The following is a 10,831-nucleotide window of genomic DNA, read 5'->3' as shown; positions in this document are numbered from 1 at the left end:
GTATTGTTCCGTGAAAAACAAATATTACTCAGTACAATAGATTTCATTAAGGACAAATTATTAAGTAAACTATTGTGAGACAAATGGGAATTTCCAAATATTTCCAACCCAATGCTAGGAACACCTGGGAAAGCTATGGAAAACAGAAGAAAGCAGAAGGCTTAGCGAGCGAGAGACTTACACCGGATACAGAGGTTCAAGTCAAGGTCATGGAAACTCCAGTAAATTAACAGAGGAGAAAATTTTACTTTCTTTTCTTTTTTAAAAAATTTCATTTATTTATTTGAGAGGTAGAGTTACAGTGAGAGGGAGAGACGGAGAGAAAGGTTTTCTGTCCACTGGTTCACTCCCCAAGTGCCCACAATGGCCGGAGTTGCACAGATCCAAAGCCAGGAACCAAGTGCTTCTTCCCAGTCTCCCATGTGGGTTCAGGGGCCCAAGGGCTTGGAACATCATCCACTGCCTTCCCAGGCTATAGCAGAGAGCTGGATTGGAAGAGGAGCAGTCAGGACTAGAACCGGCACTCATATAGGATGCTGGTGCCGCAGGCGGAGGATTAACTCACTGTGCCATACAACCAGCCCCCAAAATTTTACTTTTTGTTTTTGACAGGCAGTTAGACAGTGAGAGAGACAGAGACAGAGTAAGGTCTTCCTTTCCGTTGGTTCACCCCACAAATGGCCACTACTGCCGGCGCACTCCTCCTGGTCTCCCATGCGGGTGTAGGGCCCAAGCACTTGGGCCATCCTCCACTGCCCTCCCGGGCCACAGCAGAAAGCTGGACTGGAAGAGGAGCAACTGGGACAGAATCCAGCGCCCCAACCAGGACTAGAACCCGGGGCGCTGGCGCCACAGGCAGAGGATTAGCCAAGTGAGCCGCAGTGCCAGCCCAAAAATTTTACTTCCACCACTAGATCTACAGTAAGAATTTCTGCTTCTGAGGGATTGATTCCTACAATACTTCACACTTCTTCAGCCCCAAGAGCGTTTTCCATTCATAGTTTCCCTTCCAAAGATCTTTTCAGGGCTCTCTTTATGTCCTCATTCCTTAGACTGTAGATGAAGGGGTTCAGCATGGGGGTGACCACCATGTACATCACCAAGGCAGTTGCTGCTGCTTGTGGCTTTTGGCTAACAGAAGAGCTAGTGTACACTCCTATTCATGTGGAATAAAATAAAAGACGATGGAGAAGTGAGAGGAACAGGTGGAAAATTCTTTATACTTCCCGTGAGCAGAGGAGATGGCATGGATGGAGGAGATGATCATAGAGTAGGAGTAAAGGATCCCAGCCAGAGGACCTCCACCCAGCAGCACAGATGCAAAATAGACCACAAGATCATTAAGGAAGTTGTCAGAGCGGGCACTGTGGATCACCTGGTTCAGTTCACAGAAGAAGTGGGGGATTTCCAAGTGTGTGCAGAAGGACAGCTGCAGCACCAGTAGGCTGTGCAAGAAGGCATGCAGGACACTGATGACCCAGCACACCAGCACCAGCTACACACTGAGACTGGGGTTTATGATGGTCATATGCTGCAGGAGGTGACAGATGGCCACAAACCTGAAATAGGCCATCACAACCAGAAGAAAGTTGTCCAACTCTACAAACAGCAGGAAGAAGAACATCTGGGTGATGCAGCCTGCATAACTGATAGCTTTGCTCTGCGTCTGGATGTTCACCAGCATCTTAGGGATGGTGGTGGAGGTGAAGCAGACGTCCACCAAGGACAGGTTGGAGAGGAAGAAGTACATGGGTGTGTGGAGATGGGGTTCTGAGAGGATGGGCAGGACGATGAGCAGGTTCCAAGCCACAGTGACCAGGTACATGGAGAGGAAGAGACCACAGATGAGGGGCTGCAGTGCTGGGTCCTCTGAGAATCCCAGAAGGAGGAATTCTGAAATTTGAGTATCATACATTGGTTCCATGTGGTTGAAATTCAGGTGGGTATTTGGTGTACCAGGAAGAGAAAAATAACATGACATGCCTAATTTTTCCACACAGAGCCATTGCTCACATTGGTGAAATTTATATGAATCACACTTAGCAGTCAGAATAGAGATTTCTCTTTTTGTACATAGATTTGGCCCTATTTCCTGGACTCCTCTTTGGCATTTCTGGGCAGGATTTCTACTCTGTTACTGCCTAGATTTGAGTCTGGCTCTCTTCCAGGTTCCACATTGGGCGGCAGCAGGTGATGGCTCCAGTAGTTGGGTCCCTGCCACCCATATGTGAGACCCAGCTGGCTTTCAGATTTGGTCCTGAGCAACACTGACTCCTTTTAAAAAAATGTATTTTATTTATTTGAAAGAGTTACAGAGAGAGAGAGAGAGAGGAGCGCCTCCATCTGCTGGTTCACTCCCCAGATGGCCGCAAAGGCCAGAGCTGTGCTGATCCAAAGCCAGGAGCCAGGATCTTCTTCCAGGTCTCCCACGTGGGTGCAGGGGTCCAGGACTTGAGCCATTTTCTACTGCTTTCCAAGACCATAGCAGAGAGCTGTATTGGAAGAGGGGCAGCCAGGACTAGAACCGGTGCCCATATGGGATGCTGGTGCTTCAGGCCAGGGCTTTAACCCGCTGCACCACAGCACCGGCCCCAGCACTAACTCTTGAAAGCACCTGTGGAGTGAACCAGCAGATGGTAGATTGCTTTCTCTTTGTCTCCTTTTCTCTTTGTTTATTCCTCTGATATCAAGTAAAATGAAAATAAATATGTTCTTACAACTACCACCCTATTTTTCTCTTTCCTTCAATATCAAAGACCTTTGGATCCATGTTCTACTTTAAAAGATGACCTGGGAAAGCAGTGGAGGATGGCCCAAGTATTTGGTACCCTGTACCCTTGTGGGAGACCTGGAAGAAACTCCTGGCTCCTGCTTTGGATTGGCTCAGCTTTGGCTGTTGCAGCCATTTGGGGAGTGAACCAAAAGGTGGAAGACTCACTCTCCCTCTCCTCTCTCTCTCTCTCTCTCTCTCTCTCTCTCTCTAACTATGCCCCCACAAATAAATAAACAAGTGTTAAAAAGAAAAGAGTCCACGCTCTGCTTGTCAACTCATGATCTGCCAGAGTCTCTGTGTGGGAGCACAACTCCTCCCTGGATGGCTGATTATGGAGACTGAAGCTCTGTCTAACCCTCCCCCCCCTGCACATGACCCAGGTAGGAGTAAAGAACCAGTCACTGAACCAGAGCAAAGTCCAAAAGCAAATCACCATGTGCTGTCCAGGCCAAGTTTGCCCATTTGCCAAACAATGACAGCGTGGTATTTACAGTTCCATTTCTCTGCTCATTTGGCACATCTTCTGGATGCTCCTGTCTCTAAGCACCTGATTCCCCTGTGCAGACACTGGTCTGGGCAGAAAAAAATTTCTGCTGATTCTCTGTTCCCAAGGGGCCAGTTAGAAATTGAGTGAACCAAGTTCTGAGGATTCCTTCTCTGTGAATGCTCCTGCCCCCAGAGGTCAAATCTCTTAGCAATTAATCTTTTTGAGTTAGAGATGTCTCTAAAGTCTGAAACAGAAGAAATTACCTTGTTGCGTTCCTTAGGGTTTTCAAACCTGTGTTGGGGATGCAGCCACTGCTATTTACAACGATTGGTAGTTCCCTCTTCAAGAAGTGGGAAGTTCTTTTTTTTTTAATTTTATATAATGAATATAAATTTCCAGTGTACAGCATATAGATTACAATGGCTTCCCTCTCCCATAACTTCCCTCCCACCCGCAACCCTCCCCTCTCCCGCTCCCTCTCCCTTTCCATTTGCATCAAGATTCATTTTCAATTCTCTTTATATACAGAAGATCAATTTAGTATAAAGATTTCAACAGTTTGCACCCACATAGAAACACAAAGTGAAACATACTGTTTGAGTACTAGTTATAGCATTAAATCAAAATGTACAGCACATTAAGGACAGAGATCCCACATGAGGAGCAAGTGCAGAGCGACTCCTGTTGTTGACCCAACAAATGGACACTCTAGTTTATGGCACCAGTAACCACCCTAGGCTGTCGTCATGAGTTGCCAAGGCTATGGAAGCCTTCCAAGTTTGCCGACTCTGATCATATTTAGACAAGGTCATAAAAGACAGAGTGAGGATAGTAACCAATGATCCTAAGAGTGGTATTTACCAGGTTTGAACAATTATACAGCATTAAGTGGGGAAGAGGACCATCAGTACACACAGCTTGGGAGTAGAGCCATTGGTGGTAGAGGTTATGATTACGAAGGAATGAGGCCCAAGTACGCTAGACAGGGTCTAGAACAAATGACAGAGTCATTATTAGAGGAGCTAAGAAAGGTGCTGTCTAAGCTACAATGAAGTTTTCTGATTGAGAGGCAAATAGAACCTCACAGAAGGGGCTTGATAATAATCTGGTGGGCTTTAGTCCTTGTAAGTTAAGAGGCCCAGGCCTATCTATCTCTTCACATGGGGTATATCCTAAGGGAGGTGTGAACCTCCTAGGGGAAAGCACTCTGTTGACTTTCATTACTTGGCTGGCCAGGGAGACGAGCTGGCCAGGTAAAGGCAGGGGGCATCTCTAACAAGAAATTTACAGTTCTGCCTGCACTCTTGCTGTCCCTACTTGACCATCCCCTCAGCTGCAGTGGTCACTTTGGAAGTTGGGCTGAGTGAAGGGCTTTTCAGCTTAGAGCCAATAAGATCTGTGGCTCTGACCTGGGCATCCTTCGACTCCAGGGCAGGTCCATTTCCAGTGATCCAACTCTTGGCAGAGCTGCCAGGGCTCTTCACAAGCTGACTTCTGCTGAAGCCCAGGCTTACCACATTGAAAGCCACTGCAGTGGACTGGCCCGTTGGGTCTCCTTGAGGGCAGATCACTGTACAGATCAGCCATTAATAGGCCTGCCACCCATTGCTTCTGATGCCTAGCTTTCTTTTCCTCCTGGTTTGTGTTAAAGCAGACCAGAGGATGCAAGTCAAGGGAGTGCCCATGTCCCATCTCTAATCTTCGGTGGCCTGAACTACAAGTCTATAGTCACAGGCATGTTCTGTAGTAGTTTTTCTAAGGTAGACAATGCCCATGAGGAAAATTATATTCTCACTTTAAAATTTTCTTTCCCTTTGGTCTAAAAGGGAGGTTTTTTCTACTTACTGTATACTTCACTGATGGCGAAGTGAATCTAGCTATGAGATTATTATTTAAGTTCTTATTTTGGCTATGCTATTACAGAAAAATGTTAGCCATCTCTTTTATAAGGTCTAAAGATTAAATTGTGCATCCTACAGATTCCTTCATAATAGAATTAGTTTCCTACCTTGAAGAGAATAGAGAAATGAAAGAACAAGTTGGGCTTAGAATAGAGAAATGAGGGAGCAAGTCCTAGATCGCTTGCTGACAATAGCAATATCACATGAATACTTAGCAAACCCTTTCAACCATTAGATAACAACTTAAGAAAACATTTACCAGAAGGTCCAATGCCTTCTATAAATTTTAAGAATCATGTATTTGAAAACACCTCTTAAATATCTAACATGGTGTAGTTTGTTTAACCAGTAAACTTAAGCACAACCATATAAAATGTTTTTAGTTTCTTTCTACCAACAAGTTTAAAACATATGATACACAGATTCAGGTCACACAAATTAAAATGTATCTTTGATTGATTTTAGCAGCTTAAATTTATGGACAATCTTATCTATAAGCCATTTAAAATAAAACTCTTAATAAAATTTCCTCATGTGGACATACAATATGTACACACATATAACCTAACATAATAGACCAATATAGCAATTTTAATAATAGCTTTTAAAATCTTTAACTCTTTTTGTAGATTGCCAATTGATTTGAATTGCTTTTGGTTTTTAGTAACCTCTGTTAACCATACTTTCTCTCAGTTGGTACTGTTAATACATTATTGGCTTCATCTGTTTACAGAGCCATGCCAAAGTACTGAATACAATAAAAGTGGCTGGAAAAAGTCCTTAGGAACCTATAGGAGGACAGCTAAACACAGAACCAACAACGCTTTAGTTTTATGAGCAGCACATCATATATAACTGTGGATGACAAAAGACTTTAAGTCGCCATGTTTAAAATTATAAACTCATCAACCAACAAGAGGCACTTGCTTACTTCACAGTATTTTTGAAAGCACCTGTAGGATTTTACAAGTATTTAACCCTTTAGGCCTCTGGGGCTTTCTCATTAAGATAACTATCATGTCTAGTAACACAAGATCATTAGACTTTTTAATTCTCAAACATTTGTATTAATAGCATTTTCCATTATAGAAACTTAAAGTTTGGTACCACATCACATCTTGACAGTACTTCTAATATAATCCAAATAGCCTGATTAGTTGGTGTCTCTATAAGATGAGAGACATAGGTCCTTTGATTTTTTCAGTTGGGCCCAAACTGGAAAAACCAAAGTCCAAGATTTACTGGAAATTTTAGAGACCAGATTGTTTGAAACTTCCATTTTTTGAATGCCTGTCAAGAATGCCAAGAAGGCTCAAAATCCAAAATATCTGGTTGAAATAAGATTTCTTAAAATCATGACATAACATAGACCAAATTTCATCATTGTTACAAGGTGATTATTCAATTTTTTGAAATAAGCACATATTTAAATAACCCATAATAAATTACTTTAACACATTGCTTTAACAGAGCATCAGAGTTTAATTCTATGTCAAAGAGAAATTGAGCTTCCTGTGATCTTTTGCTGTGAGGTTTCCTTCCTTTACCTTCTTTCATATTGGTGACCATGTTTCTGTGTTTCTGTGTGTAACACATCTTTAAGCATCTTTTGCAGGGCAGGATGAGTGGCAACAAATTCTTTCAATTTCTGTTTGCTATGAAAAGTCTTAATTTCACCTTCATTCACAAATGAGAGCTTTTAGGATATAATATTCTGGGCTGGCAGTTTTTCTCTCTTAGTACCTGGGCTATGTCTCGCCATTCCCTTTTAGCTTGTAGGGTTTCTGATGAGAAGTCTGCTGTGAGTCTCATTGGAGATCCTCTGAGAGTAATCTGACGTTACTCTCTTGCACATTTTAGGATCTTTTCTTTATGTTTCACTGTGGTGAGTTTGATTAGAACATGTCGTGGTGAGGATCTCTTTTGGTCATGTTTATTAGGGGTTCTATAAGCTTCCTGTACTAAGATGCCTCTGTCCTTCTCCAAACCTGGGAAATTTTCTGCTAGTATCTCACTGAAAATGCCTTCTAATCCTTTCTCCCTCTCCATGCCTTCAGGAACTCCTAGAACCCGAATGTTGGGTTTTTTAATAGTATCCTGTAGATTCCCGACAATATTTTTTAGATTTCTAATTTCTTCTTCTTTTCTTTGGCTTGCCTGTTTCCTTTCCTGTTCTCTGTCTTCTAAGTCTGATATTCTCTCTTCTGCTTCGCCCATTCTGTTTTTAAGGCTCTCTAATGTGTTGGTCATTTGATCTATTGAATTCTTCATTTCATTATGATTTCTCATCACTATCACCGTTTCTTGTTCTACTAGTTGTTTCATTTCATTTTGATTCCTCCTTAATATTTCATTTTCGCGAGAGAGATTTTCTATCTTGTCCATTAAGGATTTCTGTATTTCAAGAATTTGTTTTTGAGAACTTCTTAATGTTCTTATCAATTTTTTGAGATCCGCTTCTTGCATTTCTTCGATCTCATCATCTTCATAATCTTGAACTGGCGTGTCTTTTTCATTTGGGGGTATCATAGTGTCTTCCTTGTTCTTGTTACCTCGGTTTTTGCATTTGTTGTTTGGCATGTTGGAGATATTTGGTTTCTTCACTGTGGTGTTTTTTCTTGTTACACTATGGCTCTATATTAAGTGGACTGTCTGCTTTCGGTGGAGCCTTAGAGGCTTGAGATGAGTGTGGACTGAGAGCTGTGTTTGGTTCCTCAGGGTTGAGGGTGTGTCAAAGATGACACTCCCAGGTTAGGTGTGGTAAATCTCTTTCTTTCTTTCTTTCTTTTTTTTTATTAAACTTTTATTTAATGAATATAAATTTCCAAAGTATAGCTTATGGGTTACAATGGCTTCCCCCCTCCCATAACTTCCCTCCCGCCCGCAACCCTCCCCTTTCCCGCTCCCTTTCCCCTTCCATTCATGTAAAGATTCATTTTCAATTCTCTTTGTATACAGAAGATCAGTTTAGTATATATTAGGTAAAGATTTCAACATTTTGCCCATATAGCAACATAAAGTGAAAAAACTACATTGGATTACTAATTATAGCATTAAATAGCAATGTACAGCACATTAAAGACAGAGATCCTACATAATTTTTTTTCAAATTAATTAATTTTCTATGCCATTTCCATTTTAACACCAGGTTGTTTTTTTTTCATTTCCAATTCTCTTTATATACAGAAGATCACTTCAGTATGTAATTAGTAAAGACCTCATCAGTTTGTGCCCACGCAGAAATGCAAAGTATAAAAATACTGTTTCAGTACTAGTTATAGCATCACTTCGCTTTAGACGACACATTAGGGACAGATCCCACATGGGGTGTAAGTACACAGTGACTCCTGTTGCTGATTTAACAATTTGACACTCCTGTTCATGGCGTCAGTAATCTCCCTAGGCTCTAGTCATGAGTTGCCAGGGCTATGGAAGCCTTTAGAGTTCGCTGACTTTGATCTTATTCCGATAGGGTCACAGTCAAAGTGGAAGTTCTCTCCTCCCTTCGGAGAAGGGTACCTCCTTCTTTGATGGCCCCATTCTTTCCACTGGGATCTCACTCACAGAGATCATTCATTTAGGTCTTTTTTTTTCCATGATATCTTGGCTTTCCATGCCTGCTATACTCTCATGGGATCTTCCTCCAGATCTGAATGCCTTGAGGGCTGATTCTGAGGCCAAAGTGTTGTTTAGGACATCTGCCATTCTATGAGTCTGCTGTGTATCCCGCTTCCCATGTTGGATCTTTCTCTCCCTTTTTGATTCTATCAGTTAGTATTAGCAGATACTTGTCTTGTTTGTGTGATCTCTTTGACTCTTAGACCTATCAGAGCTATCAATTGTGAGCTGAAATTGATCACTTGGACTAGTGCGATGGCATTGGTACATGCCATCTTGATGGGATTGTATTGGATTCCCCTGGCACATTTCTAACTCCACCATTTGCGGCCAGTCCGATTGAGCATGTTCCAAATTGTTCATCTCCTCCCTCTCTTTTTCCACTCTTAGATTTAACAGGGATCACTTTTCAGTTAAAATTTAAACTCCTAAGAATAATTGTGTGTTAATATTGAGTTCAACCAATAGTACTAGAACAACAACAACAACAACAAATACTAAAATGGATAAAGTATTACATTGTACATCTAAAGTCAGGACAGGAGCTGATCAGTTCATTGTTGCTTATAGTGTCCAAAAGGGAAGTAATTCTGCACAGCTGAACGTAATTGGCGGTAGTTAGCAGGCAAATGATATATGCACAGGAGCCAGAGATCGGAAGCTCTTTCCCAAGGACCACACAGGGAATCTCTACTGCCCTCAGTGTGGGCTCCAATTCTCCTGCAGTCTCCCACTGGATTGCCAAGTTAGATGCTAATCTCCTGTTATTTCACCCCTCCCCCCAGAGTCAGGTGTTTCTGCTAGGCTCAGGGCCGGTGCAGACCTGAGGTCACCCTGCTTATGATGTATGTCCAAAATGGCGCCTGCTCTTTGTCTTGGTCGCCTTTGAGGGGTGAGTGGAGGGAGAGAAACTCGTGTCCGTATAGGTCACTTTTTTTTTCCTCTCTCTCTCTTCTAGTTAGCCTGGTGAACTTTTCCCCACGGAGTTTCAAGCCTCGTTCCCTCTAGTCTCCTCTTTCCGCTTGCCCGCTGGTGTCTCGGGCTATTGAGGTTTGGCTCACCTCGCGTTCCAGCGCTGGTGCGTTGAGTCTGCCGCTGGTGTCCCAAACTTGGGCTCCCACGCTCTCCAGGCAGGTCCACTGTGAATCCCTAGTTCCAGAAGCGTTTCCTCTGCTGTTTCTTCCCCTACTCTTCCTTGACCCTGCAGTATCTCCACTTTTATTAACCTGTCTCTTCCCGGACTAATAGTGTGCTCCCTTCCTATTCCGCCATCTTGCCACTCTCTTCTTTGCCAGGATTCTATCAGCTGTAAGGAAACACCAACCTAGAGCTTAAGAAGTGGGAAGTTCTGATGGGTATTTGGTGTAGCCATTACGATGCTGTTGGGATGCTTGCAACCCATATCAGAGTCCCTTTGTTTAAGTCTAGGCTCTGCTTTCAATTCAGGTCCTGGCAGAGTCTGGGCCAGGATAAAGCCAGGAGCTCAGAACTCGATCCAAGTGTCCCATGCAGGCAGTAAAGATGCAAGTACTTGAGCTGTCCCTGGTATTAGCAGGAAGGTGGATCAGAAGCAGAGCAAGGACTCAAAACCAGAAAGTTGGGTCTGGAATAAGGAATTTGGACTTCCCAAGCAGAATCTTAATTGATGTGCCCAAGGCATGCCTCTTGGCATCCTTTTATGTCATCTTCTGTATTTCCCGTAAAAAATACCCAAACACATTTTTAAAGGTTTATTTATTATTCAAAAGTCAGAGTTACGGCCGGCGCCGTGGCTCACTAGGCTAATCCTCCGCCTTGTGGCACCGGCACACCGGGTTCTAGTCCGGGTCGGGGCACCGATCCTGTCCCGGTTGCCCCTCTTCCAGGCCAGCTCTCTGCTATGGCCCGGGAAGGCAGTGGAGGATGGCCCAAGTGCTTGGGCCCTGCACCCCATGGATCAGTGCGGTGCGCCGGCCGCAGCGCGCCTACCGCAGCGGCCATTGGAGGGTGAACCAACGGCAAAAGGAAGACCTTTCTCTCTGTCTCTCTCTCACTGTCCACTCTGCCTGTCAA

General features: G+C 43.3%; 1 pseudogene; it reads right to left on the bottom strand.

Moving 5' to 3' along the window:
- Nucleotides 1–995: 995 nt before the first annotated feature.
- On the bottom strand, nt 996–1,924 carry LOC133749244 (olfactory receptor 7A10-like; annotated as a pseudogene).
- Nucleotides 1,925–10,831: the final 8,907 nt, after the last annotated feature.

This window comes from Lepus europaeus, chromosome 20, assembly GCF_033115175.1.
Source record: "Lepus europaeus isolate LE1 chromosome 20, mLepTim1.pri, whole genome shotgun sequence".
Taxonomy (NCBI): Eukaryota; Metazoa; Chordata; class Mammalia; order Lagomorpha; family Leporidae; genus Lepus; species Lepus europaeus.
The sequence above is the reverse complement of the archived record's forward strand: the minus strand, read 5'-3'. Positions and strand labels throughout refer to the sequence as shown.